Source organism: Scyliorhinus torazame, chromosome 10, assembly GCF_047496885.1.
Source record: "Scyliorhinus torazame isolate Kashiwa2021f chromosome 10, sScyTor2.1, whole genome shotgun sequence".
Taxonomy (NCBI): Eukaryota; Metazoa; Chordata; class Chondrichthyes; order Carcharhiniformes; family Scyliorhinidae; genus Scyliorhinus; species Scyliorhinus torazame.
Genome location: NC_092716.1, coordinates 33,886,662 through 33,914,051, shown reverse-complemented (window position 1 = coordinate 33,914,051; position 27,390 = coordinate 33,886,662). Strand labels below are relative to the sequence as shown.

Here is a 27,390-nt window from a genome sequence, read left to right as displayed (position 1 = left end):
GAGAAGCAGGGAGAGGGATCGGGGAGAAGCAGGGAGAGGGATCGGGGAGAAGCAGGGAGAGGGATCGGGGAGAAGCAGGGAGGGATCGGGGAGAAGCAGGGAGAGGGATCAGGGAGAAGCAGGGAGGGGGATCGGGGAGAAGCAGGAGTTTGGATTTTAGATTTTGTTTATTGTCACCTATACCGAGGTACAGTGAAAAGTATTTTTCTGCGAGCAGCTCAACAGGCCATTAAGTACGTGAAGATAAAAGAAAATACATAATAGGGCAATGCAAGATATATAATGTAACTACATAAGCACCGGCATCGGGTGAAGCATACAGGGGTGTAGTGTTAATCAGGTCAGTCCATAAGAGGATCGTTTAGGAGTCTTGTAACAGCAGGGAAGAAGCTGTTTTTGAGTCTGTTCGTGCCTGTTCTCAGACTTTTGTATCTCCTGCCCAATGGAGGAAGTTGGAAGAGTGAGTAAACCGGGTGGGAGGGGTCTTTGATTATGCTGCCCGATAGGGGAGAAGCAGGGAAAGAAATCGGGAAGAAGCAGGGAAAGAGATCGTGGAGAAACAAGGGGTGATGCGTGGGGAGAGAGCCCAGGGTGATGTGAGGAGGGAGGCAGGGATAGTCTATCAGCAGCAAACATGGGAGAGAAACACGCTGTAATTGGAAGAACAGTGCCTTGCAGAAATCTTCAATTTTACTGAGTGGTCTTACTAGCACTTTTAGTGGCTCCAGGGACCACAGTGAGGGGTTTTGTGGGCCAAAATGGGTGTATCGACAAACCTGGTCCAAGGACTCTGATTCTTTCTTGAACAGAGGCCCATGCAGCCTTATCCACCACCACCATCCGCCGCCTGGCCAAACCTGTTCTCACATTGAACAATTTCTCCTTTAATTCCACTCACTTCCTCCAAATAAAATGTGTTGCAATGGTTACTCGGATGGGTCCTTTTTTTGTGGAATATGTAGATATTTCCTTGATTCAGTCCTACTCAATGATGTATTATAATCCTAGTCCCAATTCAGGGCTATTCTGGATCAATTCCCTTCAACCGCAACCACAAGGAATTAAGACTCAAGGACACGTAACTGGGTCACTGAGACTGAACCGCCTCCACCCGAAGGAAAAGAGCCAGTTCGAGATTATTACCTTCATCCTAATAGCTTCATTTTTATTTAGTCTTTTGTCAGAAAGATTTACCTGGATATTATTCTGGTCCGAGTGAAACTCCTCAGTAAATACCCCTCCACCAAAATGGAACAGGAGTTGGATTCCTTGAGTTATTGATACAGACTAAGTGAGATGATTTAAATTTAAAAACGCACAGTAGTTTATTATCATAAACAGGCATGCAATACGGTGTTTATTTGAAAATCATACATTTGCAAAACTAGATAAATCCCAAACGGAAAGATACCTAGTTCTTATTTCTAATAGAGAATCCAAAATTTAAACTTCTCATAGTATTTTAATATTTTAAAAAGGAAATTATATCAATCAAATATTAAACATACCTTAATCCCAGGGTGCATGAGAAATTTGGTCCAGATTTCAAGCATAAGCAACATTCCATAAAAACTTAAACAGACACCTTCACCAAGTCCAGATGATCAATCCAGGCTGGTTCAGCATGAATCCAGCAAACATTTTCAATGTAACCATTGTTTAACCCTCAAAGCTTGCTCGGAGCATCTGAACATCATTTAAATAAGACTAGATTCATTTTGGATTTGTTCACTTGAACCTAACGAGTCTCTCACACACTCTAGGATTAAGGTAACCTTACTTTAATGTGGTACAACAGAGTACCACATAGTGTATTGAAAAATTAAACTGTACTACACTTTGTGTAGTCAAATTTGAACTGTTATGTAATGTACTTTTGCACATTTTATGAAGCATATTTTTTGAAAATAAATGGGACTGAATCCAAAGCCTTGTATAAAAATGAGAAAAATGTCACAGACATAAACCAGAAATATTTGTCGATAATTGATATTAAAACTAAATTAGTGAGGTTCAGTGAAATACTGACCTGGATTAGCAAATGGAACACAGGGTTATTAGAGCATTAAATGCTTTATTACTCGTATTCTTGAAGCATAGACTTATAAATTGAAATGGAATTAAACAATATTTGCAAACAATAAAATAAGGTGATGGGTTTACAGTAAATAATTCCAGTTCAAGAAGGAGCCCCTGTATCTTTTTGTAATTTAACTTATTGTTTGTAATTTAAACATACTAATTTTAACATTTAAATACGAAAGTTAAAAGATATTTAACAAGTGAAAATGCCACATTTTGTTCTGAATTCTAGGGTGACTGTATAAAACCAAAAGAGCTTTGAGATGGATCTTGGATGTGACAAGGCTCTGACAACAAACTACTACAAATGTTGGAAATGTGAAAAGGAAACTCTTGCTCTTGCAATCAGGCAGAATCTGTAAAGAAAAGAAAATATTAATGTTTCAGGGTTATCTCTTCATCACAATCTGAGAATATTACAGACAAACAGTTGAATAGGAGAGTGAGGGAAAGAGGAAAAGGAAAAAACAATTACCACGGCCCAGACTAATTCTTGATGCTTAACCTGGTGATGATGTTCATTTTGTTCTGCTTAAACAGCAGTAAAATAGTTAATGCATTGCTGTTGAATAATATTACACTTCATTCAATAGCATATCATCCAAGTCCCTGTTCATAGAATCATAGAATCTACATTGCAGAAGGAGGCCTTTCGGCCCATCGAGTCTACACCAGCCCTTGGAAAGAGCACCCCACCCGACCCCACGCCTCCACCCCATCCCCACAACCCAGAAACCCCACCTAACCTTTTTTTGACACTCCGAGCAATTTATCATGGCCAATCCACCTAACCTGTATTATGGGCCAGGGTTTAGAGAACACTGAAGTATATCATGGAGTTCACCTGACCCACAACTTTTAATAGATTTTGGTTATGGGGAGCACAAGGGTCCACTTTACAGGTGTGATGCAAGAGATCTAAAATATGTTTACAACAAAACAATGTTTATTCTATGAATTCAGTTAACACTTTGTAGCCAGTTAAATTGGCTAACTCCCAATTTAGAATGGCCAATCCCAATCTAAAATGGCAAACGGAAAAGGCTGATGGGAAAATCAGCCAACAGGATTAAAACAAGCAGCTGCAGGTAAAACTGTGTATTCGCCTCTGGGGAGGCCAGACAGGATCGATACCTGCAGCCATCAGCACAACAAACACCAGCCATCTGAATATTAATTAGCAATCCCCGGGAGCAATGTGCAACAAATTAGACACACAAAGCCAACCCAGACGTTCCGGCGCCAACAGGAGCCTACACAAAGAGAGGTGAACGACCACCCCAAAACCGCCCATCGATCAAGGAATCGCTACAGCATTGGAGAATATCGAACCAAGTGATTGGGACGAAGTCCAATCACTTGGAACCAGGTACAGGGTCCGCCCCGAAAGGCGGGAAACCCCTGGGGACTATAAGAATAGAGTCCAAGTTCAGATCGACCCTTCTTCACCCTGCTGCAACCCCTGCTGCCTTCTGCTGACCTTCTGCAACAACCGCTCAAATCGCAAGTCTTACTTCAACGCTCGCTACGAGACAGGCACTCCTAGCTATCGAATTGTACCAGCTTCGAATCCCGCAGGCTCAGAACCCAAACAAAAGGCCATTCGTTTCCCTGACCTGGTGGGCCATTTCCAAGTTAAGTATTGGCCTGTTAGTTGTAGGAAGTAGCTTAGAAGTAGAATTTATGCATGAGTATTGATTACTGTATATAATATATGATGGGATTTATCCTAGGATTCTCTGGGAGGCCAGGGAAGAGATTGCTGGACCTTTGGCTTTGATTTTTATGTCATCATTGGCTACAGGAATAGTGCCAGAGGACTGGAGGACAGCAAATGTGGTCCCTTTGTTCAAAAAGGGGAGCAGAGACAACCCCGGCAACTATAGACCGGGGAGCCTCACGTCTGTAGTGGGTAAAGTCTTGGAGGGGATTATAAGAGACAAGATTTATAATCATCTAGATAGGAATAATATGATCAGGGATAATCAGCGTGGCTTTGTGAAGGGTAGGTCATGCCTCACAAACCTTATCGAGTTCTTTGAGAAGGTGACTGAACAGGTAGACGAGGGTAGAGCAGTTGATGTGGTGTATATGGATTTCAGCAAAGCGTTTGATAAGGTTCCCCACGGTAGGCTAGTGCAGAAAATACGGAGGCTGGGGATTGAGGGTGATTTAAAGATGTGGATCAGAAATTGGCTAGCTGAAAGAAGACAGAGGGTGGTGGTTGATGGGAAATGTTCAGAATGGAGTTCAGTTACAAGTGGAGTACCACAAGGATCTGGTCTGGGGCCGTTGCTGTTTGTCATTTTTATCAATGACCTAGAGGAAGGCGCAGAAGGGTAGGTGAGTAAATTTGCAGACGATACTAAAGTCGGTGGTGTTGTCGATAGTGTGGAAGGATGTAGCAGGTTACAGAGGGATATAGATAAGCTGCAGAGCTGGACTGAGAGGTGGCAAATGGAGTTTAATGTAGAGAAGTGTGAGGTGATTCACTTTGGAAGGAATAACAGGAATGCGGAATATTTGGCTAATGGTAAAGTTCTTGGAAGTGTGGATGAGCAGAGGGATCTAGGTGTCCATGTACATAGATCCCTGAAAGTTGCCACCCAGGTTGATAGGGTTGTGAAGAAGGCCTATGGAGTGTTGGCCTTTATTGGTAGAGGGATTGAGTTCCGGAGTCAGGAGGTCATGTTGCAGCTGTACAGAACTCTGGTACGGCCGCATTTGGAGTATTGCGTACAGTTCTGGTCACCACATTATAGGAAGGATGTGGAGGCTTTGGAGCGGGTGCAGAGATTTACCAGGATGTTGCCTGGTATGGAGGGAAAATCTTATGAGGAAAGGCTGATGGACTTGAGGTTGTTTTCGTTGGAGAGAAGAAGGTTAAGAGGAGACTTAATAGAGGCATACAAAATGATCAGGGGGTTAGATAGGGTGGACAGTGAGAGCCTTCTCCCGCGGATGGAAATGGCTGGCACGAGGGGACATAGCTTTAAACTGAGGGGTAATAGATATAGGACAGAGGTCAGAGGTAGGTTCTTTACGCAAAGAGTAGTGAGGCCGTGGAATGCCCTACCTGCTACAGTAGTGAACTCGCCAACATTGAGGGCATTTAAAAGTTTATTTGATAAACATATGGATGATAATGGCATAGTGTAGGTTAGATGGCTTTTGTTTCGGTGCAACATCGTGGGCCGAAGGGCCTGTACTGCGCTGTATCGTTCTATGTTCTATGTTCTATGTGCGTTGATTTAACTCTTACAAAGCGGTGTGTTGGATTATTGATTATTACTCGGACTTGAACCATGTGGCGGTATCAGAAAGATACCTGCCGACTCAAGAGCAAAGGTGATAAAACAAGAGCAATTAAACTAAGGCTAAAACGAGCAACAACTTTGCCAACACACAGTAAACAGTTTATCAACTACCAACACTGATAATCCCCACAGATACAATATTTTATAGGTAATCCTTAATAACTTTCCAAACAACATCCATAAATCAAAACACCTTTTTAACAAAGACAGCAGGTTTGAAATCTGTACAGAAAGCAGGTATCACTTTTAAATTATCAAGTGATCTGAACACATTTTTAACATACATAGAGAGAGATTCCAACATCCTTGTAGTCTGAATACAGCTTTCAACTGAAAACAAAACTAAGACACACTGCAGCTCCGAGCTCAAAACAAAAGAAAAAGACAGAATCACATTCCAGCTCCATCCACACAATGACATCACTGCAACTATTTGATAAACACCCATTTCTTAAAGATACACTAACAGTGACTCAAGCCAGGAATCAAACCTGGGAGTGTGGAGCTGTGAAGCAACTGTGCTGTGAAGAAACTACTAACCACTGTGCTACCGTGCTACCCATGTCCCTGTTGTGATTGGTTTGGTTTATGTAGCTGGTATGCTTGCTTGTATAACAGGTTGAAGTGCAAATGAGATTCATGCAAGTTATGAGCCTCGGGTATCTTAAAATATCCAACCTAATTCTCCAATGGGGAATTGAAATAAGAGGATTAAAAACTTGCAAATTGATGAACATTCCTTAAGTTGGGTTTGAGGGAGGGAAGTGTGCAAACATTAGCTGTGACACTCAGGGGAGACAGTGGGTAGTTGGAGGGACACAGCATCTCATAGCGGAATACAGAGCTGCTGAACGGTGCCAAGGTGTTGGGGGGGTGGGGGCAAGGGGCATATCGCAAGTGATTCTTTTGAAGTACATACTCTGAATCCCCAAGTTTTCTCTGCAAGATCAGAATCGCTAAATTCGGAACAAATGTGTTTTAAAATTAAGAGGACTGCACCACCACTCGTAAATGGCGTGCAGATGAAACATGACCCTGAACCATCCATCATACAGAGGCATATGTGAGCAAGACATGTGCACAGTTCTATATTTATTGCCTACAGGCCAAGTGAGAATGATCCCATGGTCAACAGGATGGGCGTGAAAACCAAAAAGAAAATAATCTACGGTTCAGAGAAAAAGCATTGAGAGAAATAATTAATGCACAAGTGGCAAAAGGAGTAACTGTCAAGCCAATGCTGAAAATATTTATTTTAAAATGGAATAAACACAAAGCCCGTTTGTGTTGCAGAGTCAGAAAGACCATAAAATGCTCTAAATAAGGTGTCATACCCTTATTTTTATGGATAGAAACGATCGCAGCTCTTCTTTCCTCTCAGAAAATATACCATTTTCCTTCAACATTTGTACCTTTCTTTCTGACATGGAGTTCTGTTTTAATAACCACCACCCTCTAATAAGAATGAAGATTTGCAGGTTTCATCTAAAGTTTAGTCAGAAGCTTATGCGAGCGATTGAATGCCTGACTCGGTGATGCGATGAGGCCAGTAAATCTCATGAGAAGCCTCTCGTGAGATTTACGAAGTTCAGGACGCCTCGCGAGATTTAACGAGACATCGTGATCTGGATCTCACCCTCATTGGGCAGGATCCAAATTGCATATTCAAGTGAGCAGTTAGCCTCACTTGAATATGTCTACGCCGGAGTATCCCAAGATGAGGAATCGAACGCCCATGCCTGGGAGAGCTCGGCGTGGCGCCGTTTACCACTGGTTTCCACAAACATGGGCCAAGTGTAATGGCACTTGGGGGGGGGGGGGGTTTCTCCCAGGCGATCGGAGGCCCCTGGGTGATTGGGCTTTGGGAAGGGTGGTACCCTGGCACACCCCCCGATGCCACCTGGGCACCTTAGCACTGCCACCCTGGCACTGCCAGCCTGATACCATGGCAATGCCTCTGCCAGCCTGGCAGTGCCAAGGTGCCCAAAGTGCCAGGTTGCTCGTGCCATGGAGTGCCCTTCCCTTGCGAGGTGGGGGGAGGAGGCTCGAGGACCCACTCATTGGTAAATTGGTGGGATCTGGAGGCCATGGTGGGAGAAAGAGATTGGAGCAGCATTTAAAAATGGCGACCCAGTCTCTTCCTACACTGACAAGCGGAACGTGTCAGTGCGGAAATTAAGCTAAGTGTGGCCTCGGTGGGGCCTTCCTCGCCGAGGCCCGAAAAAGGAGCAGAGTTCCATTTAATAGCTAAATGTACCCAACACGGGACATTTTCTTTTTCGTCAAATCGTGCCCTATATGTCAAATTTATTTTCCCCAACTATCACATTGTCTGTTCCTCAGTTGTCAGTTTTTTGAAGCCTTTTGTTGCCTTCATTCATTTTCCAATGCGGCTAGGCAAGCACTGATCTTTGGTATCAAGCCAAGTTTTTCCTCCCAACAAAGCCAGATTTTACAGAATAGGTGATGTTCCCCCCCGTCCAGGCTGGATTTACGCCCCTCAGGAACAGCGAGTATCACCTCAGGGCTGCTAGCCAATCAGCAGCCAGCAAGTTTGCAGTACTGGACTAGGATTTAGGCAAAAATGGGGGTCTCACCAGATGTCCACTTGGCAGACCCTGCATGGGACATGAGTGGGTGGGGTTTAAGAGGTCAATGGGGGAAGGGCAACATTGGTGGGGCAAAACCATGTGGGGTAAAATCTTAGTGGGGGCAAGGAGAATCTCTGATGGGCCCAGTAAGGAGGGACACACCAGGCCCACCACCAGCCTGTACAAGGAAGCCTATCAGGCTGCCTGCTTGGTGTGGGCCTCTCCTGCCGCTGGTTAAATCCCAGCAGTTTAATGAGACCCCGAGTGGGAAATAATTTGCACTTCAGGGTCTCAATTGTCCCACTGTTGAGCAGGTAGGCCTTAAAATCCATCAACGGAAGCCACTGGTTCAAAATGCTAACTTGGTTTATATAGCCATTTTGAGCTCATTTTTGTCTGAATTCTGAATCAAACCTTGTAAAAGTTGAAAATAAAAAAAATGCATTAACAAACTTATTCTGTATTAGAATGTGTGAATTTTTAACATTTGTCATGTGAAGCAATTGATAACTAACTGAAATTTTACTTGGATTTATATTCTACCAGCTTCATGCATAGATTTTGAAAAGATACATGTATTATCTCAGCTAAGTACTGCATAAGAATATGGCAATAAGTATCTGAAAGAGACACTGGTCAACGTGTAATTCATCAGAACTACCAGATTGCCTCCTCCTCCTTCATGTCCTGTGCCCGAAGAGGGCATTGATAACTATGGACCTCCCATTGGATTGGTCCAGGATTATGCTTGGCAAAGTAATGCATTAGTTCGCCATTGCTTCCTGTAGTATGGCTGACCAGAAAACTCTCAATTTTACCACCTGCCATCAGGTGTAGAACATAGAACATACAGTGCAGAAGGATTCGGCCCATCGAGTTTGCACCGACCCACTTAAGCCCTCACTTCCACCCTATCCCCGTAACCCAATAACCCCTCCTAACCTTTTTTTTTGGACACTAAGGGCAATTTACCACGGGCTGGAGGAGGTTACAGAGATAGGGAGGGTTGTAGGGGCTGGATGAGGTTACAGAGATAGGGAGGGTTGTAGGGGCTGGAGGAGATTACAGAGATAGGGAGGGTTGTAGGGGCTGGAGGAGGTTACAGAGATAGGGAGGGTTGTAGGGGCTGGAGGAGGTTACAGAAATAGGGAGGGTTGTAGGGGCTGGAGGAGGTTACAGAGATAGGGAGGGTTGTAGGGGCTGGAGGAGGTTACAGAGATAGGGAGGGCTGTAGGGGCTGGAGGAGGTTACAGAGATAGGGAGGGTTGTAGGGGCTGGAGGAGGTTACAGAGATAGGGAGGGTTGTAGGTGCTGGAGGAGGTTACAGAGATAGGGAGGGTTGTAGGGGCTGGAGGAGGTTACAGAGATAGGGAGGGCTGTAGGGGCTGGAGGAGGTTACAGAGATAGGGAGGGTTGTAGGGGCTGGAGGAGGTTACAGAGAGCGAGGGGTGTAGGGGCTGGAGGAGGTTACAGAGATAGGGAGGGCTGGAGGAGGTTACAGAGATAGGGAGGGCTGTAGGGGCTGGAGGAGGTTACAGAGATAGGGAGGGTTATCGGAGCTGGAGAAGGTTACAGAGATAGGGTTGTAGGGGCCGGAAGAGATTACTGAGATGGGGAGGGTTGTAGAGGCTAGAGGAAGTTAGATAGGGAGGGTTGTAGGGGCTGAGGTTGATAGAGGTCTACAAAATTATGAGGGGCATAGTCAGAGTGGATAGACAGAGGCTTTTTCTCAGGGTAGAGGGGTCAATTACTAGGGGGCATAGGTTTAAGGTGAGAGGGGCAAGGTTTAGAGGTAAGTTTTTTACACAGAGGGTAGTGGGTGCCTGGAACTCGCTGCCGGAGGAGGTGGTGGAAGCAGGGATGATAGTGGCATTTAAGGGGCATCTTGACAAATACATGAATAGGATGGGAATAGAGGGATACGGACCCAGGAAGTGTAGAAGATTGTAGTTTAGTCGGGCAGCATGGTCGGCACGGGCTTGGAGGGCCGAAGGGCCTGTTCCTGTGCTGTACATTTCTTTGTTCTTTAAACTGCACGTCTTTGGACTGTGGGAGCACCCAGAGGAAACCCATGCAGACACAGGGAGAACGTGCAGACTCCGCACAGACAGTGACCCAGCGGGAAATCGAACCTGGGACCCTGACGCCATGAAGCCACAGTGCTATCCACTTGTGCTACTGTGCTGCCCTATTGGACGGATTCACAGGCTGACAGTCACCCTGTCTGGCCATGTTATGAATGCACCTTCCACAGCCATCAAGCCCTGAAGTGGAACATGAACCCAGAGCTTTTGGCCCAGAGCTGGGGACATTATCACTGTGCCACAAAATCACCTACTAACAGACCATATGATATTTAATTGTTCTCAAGTTCCGTTAAGTTTTAACATTCTCAAGATCAATGTGATTCACTTTCTTTCCATGAGTATGTATGTTACAGTTACAGCATTTTTGAGTTTGAACGAGGTGAATTATACGACTCGATGGTCATTTCTTCTTTTTCCTCAGCAAAGCAGTTTGCATAACAGCTAGGATTGAACTCCAATTAAGATCTATTAGGGATCTCTTTAAATTGTCGCTTAAACTGTGCTACTCAGAACTACTTGTTGAAATAATTGTTCAGTAAGAAGTCTTACAACACGAGGTTAAAGTCCAACAGGTTTGTTTCGGATCACTAGCTTTCGGAGCACTGCTCCTTCCTCCTTCATTCACCTGAGGAAGGAGCAGTGCTCCAAAAGCTAGTGATTCGAAACGGACCTGTTGGACTTTAACCTGGTGTTGTAAGACTTCTTACTGTGTTTACCCCAATCCAACGCTGGCATCTCCACATCATGAAATAATTGTAGCATTTGAAATTCAGCCAAACATTCATGATAACATAATAGCTTTTGGGGAAATAGCAACAAAGATCACCCTCAAGAGTCCTTTTAGATCTAATATTTGTTGTGGGGGAGTGCGTAAAGGGTGTATGTGATGGGATAGTCAGGCCCGCTGACTCCGGAAGCAGATCCAGGACAGCAAGCGAATGCCGAGCTTAGCTGGTTAGAAGGCTTGCTTTACTTCTCCGCAACTAGGTCCCTAGTGTTTTAGACACTGTTAGGCACTCAAGCCCTCATCCATCATAACCCTCACCTCCCACCTACTCCCCTCACCTCCCACATATTCCCATGTCCTCCCATATTACCTCCATATCAACTCATTCCCCACCCCTCTCCATGCCTTTCATACTCCATTCTTCCTCCATTTCAGTGCATGCTCCCACTCACCCTAAACCCCTTGTACCTTCAAGCCACCACATACCCACATGCCATCCTCACAGCCACTCACCCAGTAGTCACCATAGGCAGACCTCAGGAGCCATGTGGAGAAAAAACACCGATCTAAAACTGCTTTCACTCATACACATTTAATTGTGAAAACCTCCCATTTAATAAACCCTATCAAAGTTTTATAATTTCTACTTTAATAGCCTCTCCAAATTGTCAAATTGTAAGTACAGAACTGCCCGAAATAATTGTGGCTATTGAAATTCAGTCAAGAATTCATAATGACATAATGGGGAAATGTCAGCAAATATCTCTTCGGAAACTGCATGATCAGATGGTAATTTTTTTCTAAGCTACACCAGGTGGTGGTTAATTATAGCAGCCCAGCAGAGAGTTTTTTTTAACCCTCACTAACATCCTTAGCCTGTTTATTTTCAAGTTTAAAGAGGGGGACTTTAAAAACATTAGATCAATACACTAAACAGGTTTTATTCACATTTCAAGAGTATTTAAATCTGCTCTATGAACTTATAATTCCCACATTTTGGGTTAAGAACTTTGCAACAGTCAAAAGGTTGAGTTCAAATGGACCTGATGTGTTTGGATTTCCAGTCTGTCTGAATCACGCCCCGTCCCTTCACTCTGCCGAAGGGAGAGGACCACATCAGGGTCCCGCCGGCCATTTTAGAAATATTTTCACAAACATTCAGCATCCTAATCATAGAATTTGCAGTGCAGAGTTAAGTGTATTTTCATGTCATTATAAAGTAATCATATTGACTGGGCTGGAATTAATGTTGTGCTGTGAATGAATTGCGAGACTGATCGTATAACTGGAATGCATTCAAGTGGTTTTATGAAATATAAAAAACAATTTAAGCTTGCGAAAGCTACCTATCAATATTCCTGAAAAATTCATACTCCATCTGGAAGTCTTGAGGCTGTAGTTACTCTGGTGAAGTAATTATTCTAATTGCTGTTAAGGGTGGATAGTTTAGTGCAATCTTCTTTGGCCAATAGCACTTTAATAGATGGAAAGTTTGAATAAAGCTTCAGTGTCTTTTCAGTACCTTTCAATTGTATAGATAACTGTCTTAGCGATTTCAAATTACACATGGACACGAGATAGCAGCAGACTTTTGTGTATCTTTATAAAGAAATGCATTTTCAAAATACGTAATTTGTTCTCACGTTCATTTTTCTTAAAAACATTGACAGTCTTATCTTGATTGCTGCTGATCCCTTGGAACTGGGTCAACTCCGGTCCCTCTTCGACGAGATGACTCTGTAACCGAAATATTTATGCCAGTACTCGTGGATGATGCAGCTGTGACTGCAATTGTAGGAGCTGTTAGTTTTCTGCCTCTTCTGCCACTGATGCGTCTCCAGAAGTTTTTACCTGAAGAGATTATTTTTTAAATAGTAATCAAAGCCAAAGTACTACAAAATAAAATGCTTAACAGATTACTCCCAATTATTAAAAATGTTTTCATTGAAGTTTTTCATGTATGACAGGAAACCTTGTAAACGTACAATTCACTTACACAGTTGTATCAATCATAATAGAAGTTAAAAATAAATTGCACCATTGTACTAGACATATCTGAAATGTGGTCAAAATTTATACTTGTGCAAAAACATATTAAAAATGTGGTCTACTTACATCATTGTAACCAGCGTGGTAAAGATATAGTCAAAACCCCACTGTATCCCGAGGTGGTGGATATTCACGGAGTCCAGCACTCCGGGAAATCAGCACTCAGCAAACAAAAGATGAGACGTAACATGGCAATTTCTCCCTTTGTATGACAGTATTGCTGTGTTCCTGTTTGTGGGCACCCGTGCCCCGGTACATTGTGCAGATTTCATTTTCTCCTCACTGTGATATGGGTGCTCCCTCCACCCCCACCCCCGTCCGTCCTCTCCTCCCAACCGCCCACCCACTCAGTTGCTGGTCACGAACAGGTCTTCGAAGAGGCTGTTGAATTGCTTCCATGTGTGATGGAACCCTTCCTCTGACTCCCTGATGGAGAATTTTATTTTTTCCAGTTTTAGGAACTCCGCTAGGTTGGATAGCCAGTCTGAGGCCCTGAGTGGCGGTGCTGACCTCCATCCAAGGAGGAATCTCCGGGCAGTCAGGCAGGCATCAGCTCCTCTCCCCATAAAGAGCTCTTGATACTCTGATACCCTGAAGACCGCCACTAAAGGGCATGGCTCCATCCTCAACCTCACGATGATCATAGATATGGCCTAGAAAAACGTTGTCCAGAACCCAATAAAGCTTGGGCCAGGACCAGAACACATGGCAGTGGTTGTCCGGACCCCCCTGACATCGCTGGCTGGGGGGGGAATGGGAGTGGGACAGTGCCCAGTGCCCGAAGGGACGTCCCAGTACTGGAGGCCTCTTCCATCTGCACGCATTCCGCCTCAGGCTCTCCCAACCAGCCCGCACCCTCTCTGCTTTTGCTACCCAGTGGTACCATAGGAGGTTTGGCAGAGCCAAGCCCCCCGTGCGCCACTGTATTTATAGGACGGTTTTATGGATTCTAGGTTCTTTCCAGCCCACACGAAGCACACGATTAGCTTATCCACCCTGGATGAAGAAGTATTTGAGGGATGAAAATCGGGAACGATCTGAATAAGAAGGGGCACCTTGGTAGCATGTTCATTTTTATCGTCTTTGCTCTTCCCGCCAAGGAGAGTCGATGAGTCCCATCTCAGTAGGTCCTTCTTCACATCCTTCACCATGCTGGACAGGTTCCACTTACGGAGCCATGCCCAGTCGTGGGCTATCTGGATCCCCAGATACCTGAACTTGATTTGGGCCAGTTTTGACGGCATTATCCCCAGCTCTGCTCCTCCCTTCTGGGGGTTCAACAGGAAGATTCCACGAGTGCTCAGATGTCATTTGTATCCCGAAAAGGCTCCAAACTCCCTCAGGAGTTCCAATACCTTCCCCATACTGGCTAGGGGGTTTGAGATGTAGAGGAGCAGGTCAGCCGCATAAAGAGAGACTCTGTGCTCTCTGTCTTCCTGCTGATTGCCTCTCCACCCCTTACCTGACTTCCCTCTGAATGCCTCTCCACCCCTTCGCTGATCTAAGATGATGGCCAGTGGCACAATTGCCAGGGCGAACACGGCCAGTGGCACAATTGCCAGGGCGAACACAGCAGCAAGGACAATGGGTAGTCCTGCCACGTGCCTCTGTGCAGCCAGAAATATTCAAAGCTGCTGGCGTTCATCCGTACGGTCAGCAGGGGAGCGCTGCATAGCAGCTTCACCCACGAGATGAACACTGGCCCAAACCCAAACCATTCAAGCACATCCATGGGGTACCTCCATTCTACTCGATCGAAGGCCTTCTCAACATCCAGGGAGATGATCAATTCTGATGTCCCGTCCCTGGGAGTGGTCATAATCACATTTATCAGATGTCTGATGTTTGCCATTAGATGTCTACTTTTGACAAACCCAGTCTGATCTTCCGTGATTACTTCTGGCAGGCGGCCCTCCAGTCGCCTCGCCAGATCCTTCGGCAGGACTCTGGCATCAGTGTTCAGGAGTGAGATGGGTCTGTATAATCCTTCTTCGGGATCAATGAGATCAAGGCCTGTGCCAGTGTGGGTGGCAGGATCCCTCTCGATAGAGAGTCGTTGAACATCTCCTGCAGGTGCGAGGCCAGTGCTTCCGTGATCTTCTTGTAGAAGTCCACTGGGAACCCATGCAGTCCCGGTGCCTTCAGTGACTGCATGAAATTAATGCATTCCATGATCACTTTCAGTCCCAGCGGTGCTTTCAGTCCCTGTCTCTTTTTCTCCCCACAACTGGAATGTAAAGCCCGTCGATGAACTGTTTCATCTTCAAGTCTCCCTCTGGGGGCTCAGAGGTGTACAGTCCCAGGTAAAAGGTTGCGAAGGCTCCATTGATCTCATCTGGACCCTTCCGCTCCCGACCCTCATCTGTGCTATCTCTCTTATGGCAACCTGCCTCCTCAGCTGGTGTGCCAGTAGGTGGCTAGCATTGTCTCCATGCTCATAAAAGCATCCACCCTCCATGCCTGGTGGAGCTGGTTCACTGCTTTCCCAGTGGAGAGCAGGTCAACTTGCATTTGTAGTTTTTTTCCTCTCCACCAGAAGCTCCATGGTTGGGGCTGTGGAGTACCGACGATACACTTCCAATATGGAGTCGATCAGCTGCTGCCTAGCCAACCTTTCCTTCCTGTCTCGAAGAGTTCTGTATGCTATTATTTCCCCCCAATCACTGCCTTCAGTGCCTCCCAGAATGTGGAGGGAGAGACCTCTCCATTCTGGTAGTAGGTTACGTACCCGATGGTTTGTGACATTTTTTCACAGAATGCCTTGTCAGCGTTGCTGAGCCCAGCCCGCCTCCAACCTCACATCCATGTAGAGTGCAGTGTGGTCCGAGATTATTATTGCATTTTATTCCGCTCGTGCTACTCATGGAAGCACCAACTTGCCCACTACAAAGAGGTTTATAGAAGCAACAGTGCAGAAGGAGGCCATTCGGCCCATCAAGTCTGCTCCGGCCCTGAAAAAGCACCCTACATAACCCCCCCCCACCCTATCGCAGTAATGCCACCTAACCTTTTGGACACTAAGGGCAATTTATCACGGCCAATCCACCTAATCTGCACGTCTTTGGACTGTGGGAGGAAACCGGAGAGCCCGGAGGAAATCCATGCAGACACGGGGAGAACATGCAGACTCCGCACAGACGGTGACCCAAGCCGGGAATCGAACCCGGATCCCTAGCGTTGCGAAGCAACAGTGCTAGCCACTGTGCTACCGTTCAGATCATATGCGTGAGTAGGCTTTGTGGACATGGCAGAAGAAGAACTCATCCCTCGGATGGTTGAACCTCCATTGGTCCACCCCCCCCCCCCCCCCCCATTGGTCCACCCCCACCCCCCTCCCCCCATCATCTGCTCCATGAAGATGGTTAACTCGCTTGTCATTCCTCAGTTGGGCAGTTAGGACTGGATTTGTCTGTTTTTGGGTCCTGCACACAGTTGAACTCCATGATGAGTTGGTGAGAGTTTAGGCTGGGGATTTCGGTCATCGTCTTTTTAATGAACTCCAAAATGGGTGCTGCATCTTTCTTGTTCACGCCACCGCCAAGTTCTATCTTTCCCCCTCCTGCCCTTCTGCTCATGCAGTCCACCCTTTTCCCATTGCCTACCCCCCTTTCTGTTGCCTCTTGCCCCCTGGACTTGCTGCTCTGCAATCCTGCCCTCTACCAGGCACTCCCTCTCGAGAATCGGCGTGATCGGGGAGTACGTTGTGCGGCTGGGTGCCCATTGACAGAGGCCAGCCCAACGATCCTCCTCTCCCGACTGGCCAAGTTCCTGACGGCGAGGAACTAACCTGGTATTGCCGGTCGGGATGTCCGCGGCCGCCCTGGGGGGAGCAGGGGGATCGGACACTGGGGGGGGGGGGGGCCTTAGAGGCGGCTGGGATTAAGATCCGCGCGGTCAGATCCTTGAGCGCCCGGCCGATCTGGAGAGTCTAATTTTTCAGTCTGCCTCCGCGGTCCGAGTCCGACACGGCGCTCAGCACGGCGGCTGGCCGCCGCCGCCGTGCACGGACTCAAAATCGGAAGCGGGGGGCGCCTATATCCGCAGCTAAAGCGGTGTATATTACTCCGGGTCCTTGCTAGCCCCCTGCAGGACATTGGATTAGCTGAACTTTTTTGCAGGAATCTCTAGAGTAAAACGCCAGCGTTTTTACGCCAGCATGGGGACATAGTCCCATTTTGGGAGAATCCAACCCCTGGTCTTTAGGACAAACTAATTTGCTGCCTCTCTCCCCACCAAAGCAGCACTTGGTCTCTCAGTCTCATCCAGCAGTGATCTATTTTCCCTCCTGAATGCCAACCATCCACAGCCCTCCAAATTGCAGCCCCCCCCCCCCAATTCCTCCTGATCATCGGGTAAGGACTGTGTCCAGTGGTCCTTGGCTGTGCCCTCCTGCCATTAGTGTTTTTTCCTCACTTACCAGCCTATTTAGCTGACTGTTGGGAGGGAGATGGCCCTACAATATGGTATGAATTGGCAGAGCCTCCATGTCCCTGGTCTTCAGTCGATTTCAGCCTCCCCTGCACCATCCCTGGATTGCCATTAATATCGGAGTGTCTGTTCAAGACTTTCATGGAAGAAAGTGCTGCTTTTGCTTTAAGGAGACTTGACCAGGGATGTTGTACACTCGACTCACCAGCCCAAATGATGGGTTAACCAGTGGGCAAAGATGGATGGTGTGCTTAGGTGTGGTATACTGTTTTGTACAATTGGAGAGAATCTTAATCATAAGCATGGAAATATATCTTCTTCTTTGGCAATCACTCCCTAACAAGTATGATTGTCCACCTAAGAAACTCCATGTTACTGATCATGGGTTCTGTGGGTTCTTGCATGGCTAATGAATCCGATCCTAAAGCCGCATCTTCACGTATATTTGACAGGTGTTTTCCAGAGGTCGGATCGGTCCTTGGACTCAAGATCGCTGGTATTACTTTCTCAGGCCCCTCTCTTGCCATCGAGTGTTCTCGAAGAATTGTGTCCCTCCAAGTAGGTCTCTTCTGACCCAGGTCTGGTGATGTGCATCAATGTAAATGCATGTAGGCTAGCTAGACACTAGAGGGAGCACCAAAGACATCACACACACACACTCAACCAATAGATCAGTTAGATAGGATGTGACCGATGGACATTCACGATACACAAGGAGGTGACACGACCACAGGGGGGCATTACACCAACCCATATATAAAGGACACCACACACATGATCTGCCTCTTTCCAGTGGAGACAGTCAGTGAGTACAGACACAGGGTTGATTCAATATTACACCCACCACGTGGATTGCAGCAACTGGTTAGTCAGTCTGGGTAGCTATAGTAGGATTAGCAGTAGTGTCGAACCCGAGTAATAGAAGTGTAAATAGTTTAATAAACGTGTTGAAGTTATCTCCACGTCTGGATCTTTCTTTGTCAAGTGCTCCACAAGGAAGCCGCTTATGTTACACCTAGAACATAACAAATCATGGGACCAGGAGTGAACTGTTTCAATCCAGATAGCCATACCTCAGCGTACAGTGACAACCAGTAACGATACCCAGGCAAGATGTTCGAGATCCGGGTTCCGCAGCAGCTCCAGTGTCACAGCAATCTCCGTGAAAACTGGCGGGTATTTCGGCAAAAGTTTGAAATCTTCCTGGTGGCAGCCGAACTAGAAGTGGCCGATCCTGAAAAAACAGAGCTTCTCCTCACCATAGCCGGTGCCAGAGCAGAAGAAATCTTTTAAAAATTCAAGTTCTCCAAGGGCAAAACAGGAGCGACTTCCAGACAGTCCTGGACAAATTCGGCAAATACTGTGAGGAAAACACACTCCAACCAGCAAGAAAAGGTAAGAGAAGCGCCAGTGCTCACCTTGAGGCCGAAATCCCGGAGCAGACAACGATTTTGGTTGACGGCCATCTTTCTAAAGGGACTGCACTTGCGCAGTTGCGCGAGAAGTGTGCAGAACGGGAAGGTCTGTTTGCGCATGCGCAAGACGCCGCGCATGTGCAATCACGAAAACGGCCATCAGTAAAGGAACCGCGATTTGCGCATGTGCAAACGCTTCCTACGTGCTACGTCAAGCGCGCCATGATGTCAGAGGCCCCGGACCATGCCCATTTAAAGGGGAAACGTCCCAAATCAAAGAAAAATCTTTTAAAGCTGTAAAACAACCTTCCTACAAACCTGTTGGACTTTAACCTGGTGTTGTAAGACTTCTTACTGTGTTCACCTGGAATGACAGCACAATGCCTCAAATTGAACCAGGGAATGAAATTAACCTCCGAAGAACCCTGCAACAAGCAGTTACCTACGCCCAAACCGATGATTCCGACCTTGAATACTTCGATGCCAACCTTTACATTTTCTCTGGACCTCGCGAGCCCAATGCCAGCTCCGACGCAAACAGTGATGATATGGTCCTAGAAGACTACGACTCGGACAAACCTTTCACCTTGGGAGGCTACCCCAGTACCAAATCCAAACCGCAACTAGATGTGTTGCACATTGGCGGCCCCCTCACTGAATCCGACGCAGACGCAAATTCGTTCTTCGGATTTGAGGTTCTTCAGCCCAGCAGATATGACATCCCAACTCGTGAGTGCAGGATGATGCTGCAGCTTGAAACCAAGAGACAGAGAGCGGTACAAGCCCACAGAGAGCGGCCTGCTGCCACACAGAGCGTGGTCCATGCACCACTCAGGGTTCCCGACTCTAAGAAAGAAGACATGCAAGACTCCACACCGCAGTCCTTGCATGAACAAAAAGTGTCACAAGCCTCCACAGCGAGCTCGTGGACAGCCTCCACGATAGAACGCAAGACTCCAACGCGCAGTCCTTGCAGGAACAAGACCATGAGGGTCTAGCAACCTCCTCTGACCAACTAGCGGCGGACGATGCAAGTCTGCCATGCTCAAGTAAACAGCAAGAAGACTACGACAGTCTACCGCGCTCCAGTGCACAGCAGGACGACCATGACGGTCTATCATGCTACAGTGAAGAACAAAGCGACGATGACAGTCTAACCCCAAATGAAGGACAACAGCAAGACAATGACAGTCCACCCACATTGTTTGCGCCATCAGATGAAGACTCTGACAATTTACCCAACCCAAGTGAACAACAAGCAGCTACTGAGGATCTACCCACGGTATGTGAGACGAGTGACGACAGCATTCCACTTCCCATGTAAGATGTGCAAAGTGACAGACCTCAGCTAGTGTGTACAGAGGCACTCGACGATCACTGTGAGACCACTGGCGACTCCGGTGACACCATGATATTTCCACCCTCATTCGCTCGAACCTCTCCACAAGTCAATGCATTCCTGCATGTTCCGACTCCAGACGTGTAGCTTCAAGAAATCACAGCTGACTCCAGTGAACCTGCTAAGACTCCGGACGGGGAGCATCAACAAACCAACACTGACTCAGTTAAAACAGACCAGACTCCAGATGGGGAGCAACCAAACGCCGACTCTGATTCACATAAGCTGGACTTTACTCCAGACATCACAACCTCAGTGATGGCACGCTCAGGGTGACAGCAGATGCCACAACGACAGGAGATGGATCACTTAACAATTACACTGGGTCAGTAATAACAAGCAGCGGCTACAGTCCAAGAGGAATACACCAATATTCACCACAGCTATATCCACACATTTTTTCCACACCAGCAGTGCAGCCAATGACAGCTCATGCTGGACAAACCCAGTACTCAGACATGCAGCAGCCAGCAGTCTATGCAGCATATTCTCAAACAGGCCAGCACTACGGATTGCCCACTAATGTAATCAAGACCGAAGGAGGACTACCGCAAGCGCAATCTGCACTACAGACTGGATGCCTTAGTTACAGCCCAGGATTTGCTGCACCCCAGCCTGGCCAGACGGCATATTCCTATCAGATGCAAGGTTCTAGTTTCACACCATCACCAAGTATTTATGCAAGTAGCAATTGTTTCCAATTCGACAAGCTTCAACGGTTCTCAGCAAGATCACCCTTCCAGCACTGCATGTGGCCAGAACCAGTATGTACAGTCTTATCCAACTTCACCACATGGCACATCCATGACCTCGAATGATACTGTTGATGGTACCTCTTCAACGTCAACACCTTATCAGCTACAAGATGCCATCCGGCAGCACCATCACAAACATCGAAAAAAGAAAGGGACTCCAAATCAGACAGCAAAGTGATTTGACCACTTCTTGGTTCCTGTGGCACAGGGACGTTGATGCCGTTCATAACCAAGAGAGACATTTGACCATGATGATTGATGGTTTTTGGACTCACATGAATGATTTGGACTTATTGTTTAATCACTGTTCCCATGACTTGTGTATACCTTACCTTATCTACCTGTTCTTTGTTCAGTTTTCTTAAAGTGTACAGAAAATATGAACATATAAAAAAGGGGGATGTAGTGATGTGCATCAATGTAAATGCATGTAGGCTAGCTAGACACTAGAGGGAGCACCAAAGACATCACACACACACACAATCAACCAATAGATCAGTTAGATAGGGTGCGACCAATGGACATTCACGATACACAAGGTGACATGACCACAGGGGGGCATTACACCAACCCATATATAAAGGACACCACACACATGATCTGCCTCTTTCCAGTGGAGACAGTCAGTGAGTACAGACACAGGGTTGATTCAATATTACACCCACCACGTGGATTGCAGCAACTGGTTAGTCAATCCTACTATATCTTAGCTATAGTAGGATTAGCAGTAGTGTCGAACCCGAGTAATAGAAGTGTAAATAGTTTAATAAACGTGTTGAAGTTATCTCCACGTCTGGACCTTCCTTTGTCAAGTGCTCCACAAGGAAGCCGCTTATGTTACACCTACAACACAACAAATCACCAGGGTCTCGCAGATATTGGCGTTTATGTTGCATTTCTTTAAGTGAGCCTTCAGGGTGCCTTTGAAGCACGTCTTTTGTCCTCCTCTTGTTCGGGAGCCTTCCTTCATCTGGGCAAAGATTTGCTTTGGCAGTTGGGACTCTGACATCCTAAGCACATGGACGGCCCCGCAGAGCGGTTTCAAATGACTGTGATCTTGATGCTGGTGCTCTTGGCTCCTTTGGGGACACTGATGTTAATATCCCTATCCTGCCAGCTGATGCGGAGAATCCGTCTCAGACAGGGTTGATGGTACCTCGAGATGGCGCTGTACATCGTCCAAGTTCTAAGCCGTACAGAAGAGCTGGGAGAACAACTGCCTTGTATATGAGAACCTCTGTATCAGCACCGAGTCAGGGTTGTCAAAGACTCTGTCCTTGGGCGTCTGAAGGAGGCACTCACAGATTCGATACGATGTTGGATCTCTGCATCAATGTCAGCCATAGAGGTGAGGTGGCTCCCCAGGTTTGGGAAATGTTCCACGTTTGGCAAGGTTTCTCCATTGATCTTGATGGAGGGAGAGACCAGATCTTCCCCTGGGGCGGTTTGGTAAAGGACTTGATTCTTGAGGTTGAGGTGGAGACCAATTCCCTGGTATGTTTCTGTAAAGACTTTGAGCATGGCTTGAGATTCTCACCTGGAGAGAGTGGAGATGGCGACGTCATCCACATATTGAAGAAGTTCCATATCGATGTTGGTGTTGTTTTCTTCTTGGATTTTGATTGCTTGGGTTTGAGAAGTTGTCAATCCATCCTGTAGACAATGTCCACTCCACTGGGAAGCTTGATCTTGACAAAAGCGAAGGATGGTGGGGATAAAGATGGGTGGGGACAATGACACATCCCTGCTTGACTCCAGTCTTGACCTCAATGGTTTTGGTTTCGTCTCCATTGGTGATGACATCTTGTCGTGGAGGAATCAGAGGGTTTTGATGAATTTCTCTGGACAACCGGCATTTGACAATACAAGGAGTCACTGCAATCCTTTACACAGGAACATGGGTTGCTTCTGAGATTTCAACTATTAGCCCCCTGTCAAGCAATGCCTTGATTTTCCAATTCATATCCTTGTTTTCTTATTCCTCCATGACCTTGCCCTCTCTGTAAGCTCATCCCCATACTCTGTCTGGTATCTGTGCTCATCTAATTCTGGCCACATAAGAGCCCCTGATTTTAGTCATTTTACTATTGGTGTCGGTGCCTTTTGTTGCCAAGGCCCTAAGCTCTGGAATTTTGTCTTCTTGCATTTCCATCTCGCTTTCGTCCATTGAGACATCCCTTAAAACTTACCTCGTCAACCAAGCTTTTGATCGTCTGATCAGCACGGTAGTACAGTGGCTAGCACTGTGGCTTCACAGCGCCAGGGTCCCAGGATCGATTCACCGCTGTGTCACTGTCTGTGTGGAGTCTGCACGTTCTCCCCGTGTCTCCGTGGGTTTCCTCCGGGGGCTCCGGTTTCCTCCCACAGTCCAAAGACGTGCAGGTGGATTGGCCATGCTAAATTACCCTTAGTGTCCAAAAAGGTTAGGAGGGGTTATTGGGTTATGGGGATAGGGTGGAAGTGAGGGCTTAAGTGAGTCGGTGCAGACTTGATGGGCCGAATGACCTCCTTCTGCACTGTATGTTCTATGTTCTAATATCGCCGTATGAAGTTCAGTGTCATATTTTGATTTACAATGTTCCTGTCATGCTCCTTGGGACTGTTTAGCATGTTAAAGGTACTATAGAAGCTGTTATAAAGGATTAGGGTTAATTAGTTGCAGCTGTTAAGAATTATTGGTTGCTACTTTTTCCTGGGACTTTCCTGATTGCCTTGAGGAGTTACCGAGGATTGTTCCTGAATTGGCCCTCAATTTTCTTTTCATGCTTCTCCAGTAGTAGCATGGATAGAGGGTGTTTCGAAGGATTTGATGGGTCTTTTTTTGCCATCCCATGCTCATATTGATTTGAAAATTTAAGTCTTGCCAGCCTTAATTGTTCATGTCAATACTTTCTAATAGCTTCTAATTTTAGTTTTGAGGCCAAACTGAGAAGGGATGAAAGGATTGATGGACTATTTTGTTTGTCTTCGACGACGTGAAAGTCACAATGAAGGTGATGCTTGTATGTAAACAAAAATAACTTCTTCCCATTTATTTAAATTCCATTCATGGGATGGGGGTATCATTGGCAAAGCCAGTGTCTGTTGCCGATCCCTAATTACCCATGAGGTGTGGTGAGTTGCTCTCTTGAAGGTTTGTAATCCATGTAGTGGAGGTACTCTGCTGTTCGGAAGGGAGTTCAAGGATTTTGATCATCGCCTGATGAAGGAGCTACGCTCCGAAAGCTAATGATTCCAAATAATCCTGTTGGACTTTAGCCTGGTGTTGTAAGACTTCTTACGGTGCCCACCCCAGTCCAAAGCTGGCATCAATACATCATGGCTGCCATCGACACCGCAAACTGCCAGCTCAAGATGGAGAGGATCTCCAAGAAGATTGCGCATATAAACACTCTCTCACCTGATGAAGGAGCTACGTCCCGAGAGCTAGTGATTCCAAATAATTTTGGACTTTAACCTGGTGTTGTAAAACTTCTTGCGGTCCTTCTCTGAAGGCAGTGGGTTTTAAAGACAATTTTTGATAGTTTCACGCTCATCGTTACTGAGACTAGCTTTCAATTTGAGATTTCATTAATTAAATTTAAATTCCATCAGCTGCCAGGGTGGGATTTGAACCTGTGTCTCCTGAGCATAACCTGGACCTCTGGATTACTAGTCCAGTTATATAACCACCATCTCTCCCAAAGATATCACAAGGAATTAATCAAAGACTGGCTCTTGTGGTGGTATAGACATCAAAAAAGAAGAAAAGCACAGCATAGGAGCAGGCCTTTTGGCCCTCCAAAACTGCGCCGATCAAGCTGCCTGTCGCTGCCTGTCTAACCTAAAACCTTTTACACTTCCGGGGTCCGTGCCCCTTTATTCACATGCTACTCATATTTGTCAAGACGCCCCTTAAACGTCACTATTGTACCTGCTTCCGCCACCTCTTCCGGCAGCAAGTTCCAAGCACCCACTGTGTAAAAAGACTTCCCACGCACATCTCCTCTAAACTTTGTCCCTCGAACCTTAAACCCATGTCCCCTTGTAATTGACTCTTCCACCCTGGGAAAAAACTTCTGACTGATCCCTGAAAGTTGCCACCCAGGTTGAGAGGGTTGTTAAGAAGGCGTACGGTGTGTTAGCTTTTATTGGTAGAGGGATTGAGTTTCGGAGCCATAAGGTCATTTTGCAGCTGTACAAAACTCTGGTGCGGCCGCATTTGGAGTATTGCGTGCAATTCTGGTCGCCGCATTATAGGAAGGATGTGGAAGCATTGGAAAGGGTGCAGAGGAGATTTACCAGAATGTTGCCTGGTATGGAGGGAAGATCTTATGAGGAAAGGCTGAGGGACTTGAGGCTGTTTTCGTTAGAGAGAAGAAGGTTAAGAGGTGACTTAATTGAGGCATACAAGATGATCAGAGGATTGGATAGGGTGGACAGTGAGAGCCTTTTTCCTCAGATGGTGATGTCTAGAACGAGGGGACATACTTTAAATTGAGGGAGATAGATATAAGACAGATGTCAGAGGTAGGTTCTTTGCTCAGAGAGTAGTAAGTGCGTGGAATGCCTTGCCGGCAACAGTAGTGGACTCGTCAACACTAAGGGCATTCAAATGGTCATTGGATAGACATATGGACGATAAGGGAATAGTGTAGATGGGCTTTAGAGTGGTTTCACAGGGCGGCGCAACATCGAGGGCCGAAGGGCCAGTACTGCACTGTAATGTTCTATGTTCTATCCGCTCCATAAACCCCAACAACTCTCTCGCCATCACTGACACCTTCAGAGACTACAGACACGACCGATCTACCCTAGGATCAAGAACCGTATTGAAATCCCCCCCCCCCACTTCGCAGACACCCTCTTCATCAAATCTGCATTGTCACAATTGTGGGCATTATTATTCATCAGCACCACGGGCGCGCCCTCCAACGCCCACTCACCATTACAGAACATAGAACAGTACAGGCCCTTCAGCCCACGATGCAGTGCCGACCATTTATCCTAATCTAAGATCAACCTAACCTACACCCCTTCAATTTACTGCTGTCCATGTGCCTGTCTAAGAGTCGCTTAAACGTCCCTAATGACTCTGACTCCACCACCTCTGCTGGCAGTGCATTCCACACACCCACCACCCTCTGTGTAAAGAACCTGCCTCTGACATCTCCCCTATACCTTCCTCCAATCACCTTAAAATTATGTCCCCTCGTGACAGCCATTTCCACCCTGGGGAAAAGTATCTGGCCATCGACTCCATCCATGCCTCTCATCACCTTGTACACCTCTATCAAGTCACCTCTCTGCCTTCTTCACTCCAGTGATAAAAGCCCTACCTCCCTCAACCTTTCTTCATAAGACATGCCCTCCAGTCCAGGTAGCATCCTGGTAAATCTCCTCTGTACCCTCTCCAAAGCATCAACATCCTTCCTATAATGAGGCGACCAGAACTGGACACAATATTCCAAGTGTGGTCTAACTAGAGTTTTACAAAGCTGCAGCAAAACCTCACGGCTCTTAAACTCAATCCCCCTGTTAATGAAAGCCAACACACCACACGCCTTCTTAACAACTGTATCAACCTGGGTGGCAACTTTGAGGGATCTATGTACGTGGATCCCAAGATCCCTCTGTTCCTCCACACTTCCAAGAATCCTGCCTTTAACCCTGTATTCAACATTCAAATTCGACCTTCCAAAATGAATCACTTCACATTTATCAAGGTTGAACTCCATCTGCCACTTCTCAGTCCTGTCAATGTCCTGTCGTAACCTGCAACAACCCTCAACACTATCTACAACTCCACCAACCTTCGTGTCATCGGCAAACTTACTAACCCACCCTTCCACTTCCTCATCCAAGTAATTTATAAAAACCACAAAGAGCAGAGGTCCCAGAACAGATCCTTGCGGGACACCACTGGTCACCGATCTCCAGGCGGAATACTTTCCATCCACTACTACTCGCTGTCTTCTTTCGGCCAGCCAATTCTGTATCCAGACAGCCAAATTTCACTGTATCCCATGCCCCCTAACATTCTGAATGAGCCTACCATGGGGAACCTTATCAAAATACCTTACTGAAATCCATATACACCACATCCACTGCCGGACCTTCATCAATGTGTCTCGTCACATCCTCAAAGAATTCAATGAGGCTTGTGAGGCATGACCTGCCCCTCACAAAGCCATGTTATCTTTAATCAAACTATGGTTTTCTAAATAATCAGAAATCCCATCTCTCAGAATCCTTTCCAATATTTTGCTCACCACAGACGTAAGACTGATGGGTCTGTAATTCCCAGGGATTTCCCTATTCCCTTTCTTGAATAGGGGAACAACATTCGCCTCCCTCCAATCATCCAGTACTACTCCAGTGGAGAGTAAGTATGCAAAGATCATCGCCAACGGCGCAGCAATCTCCTCCCTCGCTTCCCGTAGTAACCTTGGGTATATCCCGTCAGGCCCAGGGGACTTATCTATCCTGATGCTTTTCAAAATTTCCAGCACATCCTCCGTCTTAATATCAACCTGTTTGAGTTTATTAACCTGGTTCACA

General features: G+C 46.5%; 1 long non-coding RNA gene across 1 annotated transcript in view; it reads right to left on the bottom strand.

Moving 5' to 3' along the window:
- Positions 1-1,339: 1,339 nt before the first annotated feature.
- The window catches only part of LOC140430454 (uncharacterized), a 43,033-nt gene continuing 16,982 nt past the window's right edge, over positions 1,340-27,390 (bottom strand). Inside the window, exons 2-3 of the long non-coding RNA XR_011949425.1 lie at positions 12,448-12,655; positions 1,340-2,438 (exon numbers count right to left, since the gene is read on the bottom strand). This is a non-coding gene — a long non-coding RNA (uncharacterized lncRNA). The remainder of the gene's footprint in view (positions 2,439-12,447; positions 12,656-27,390) is intronic.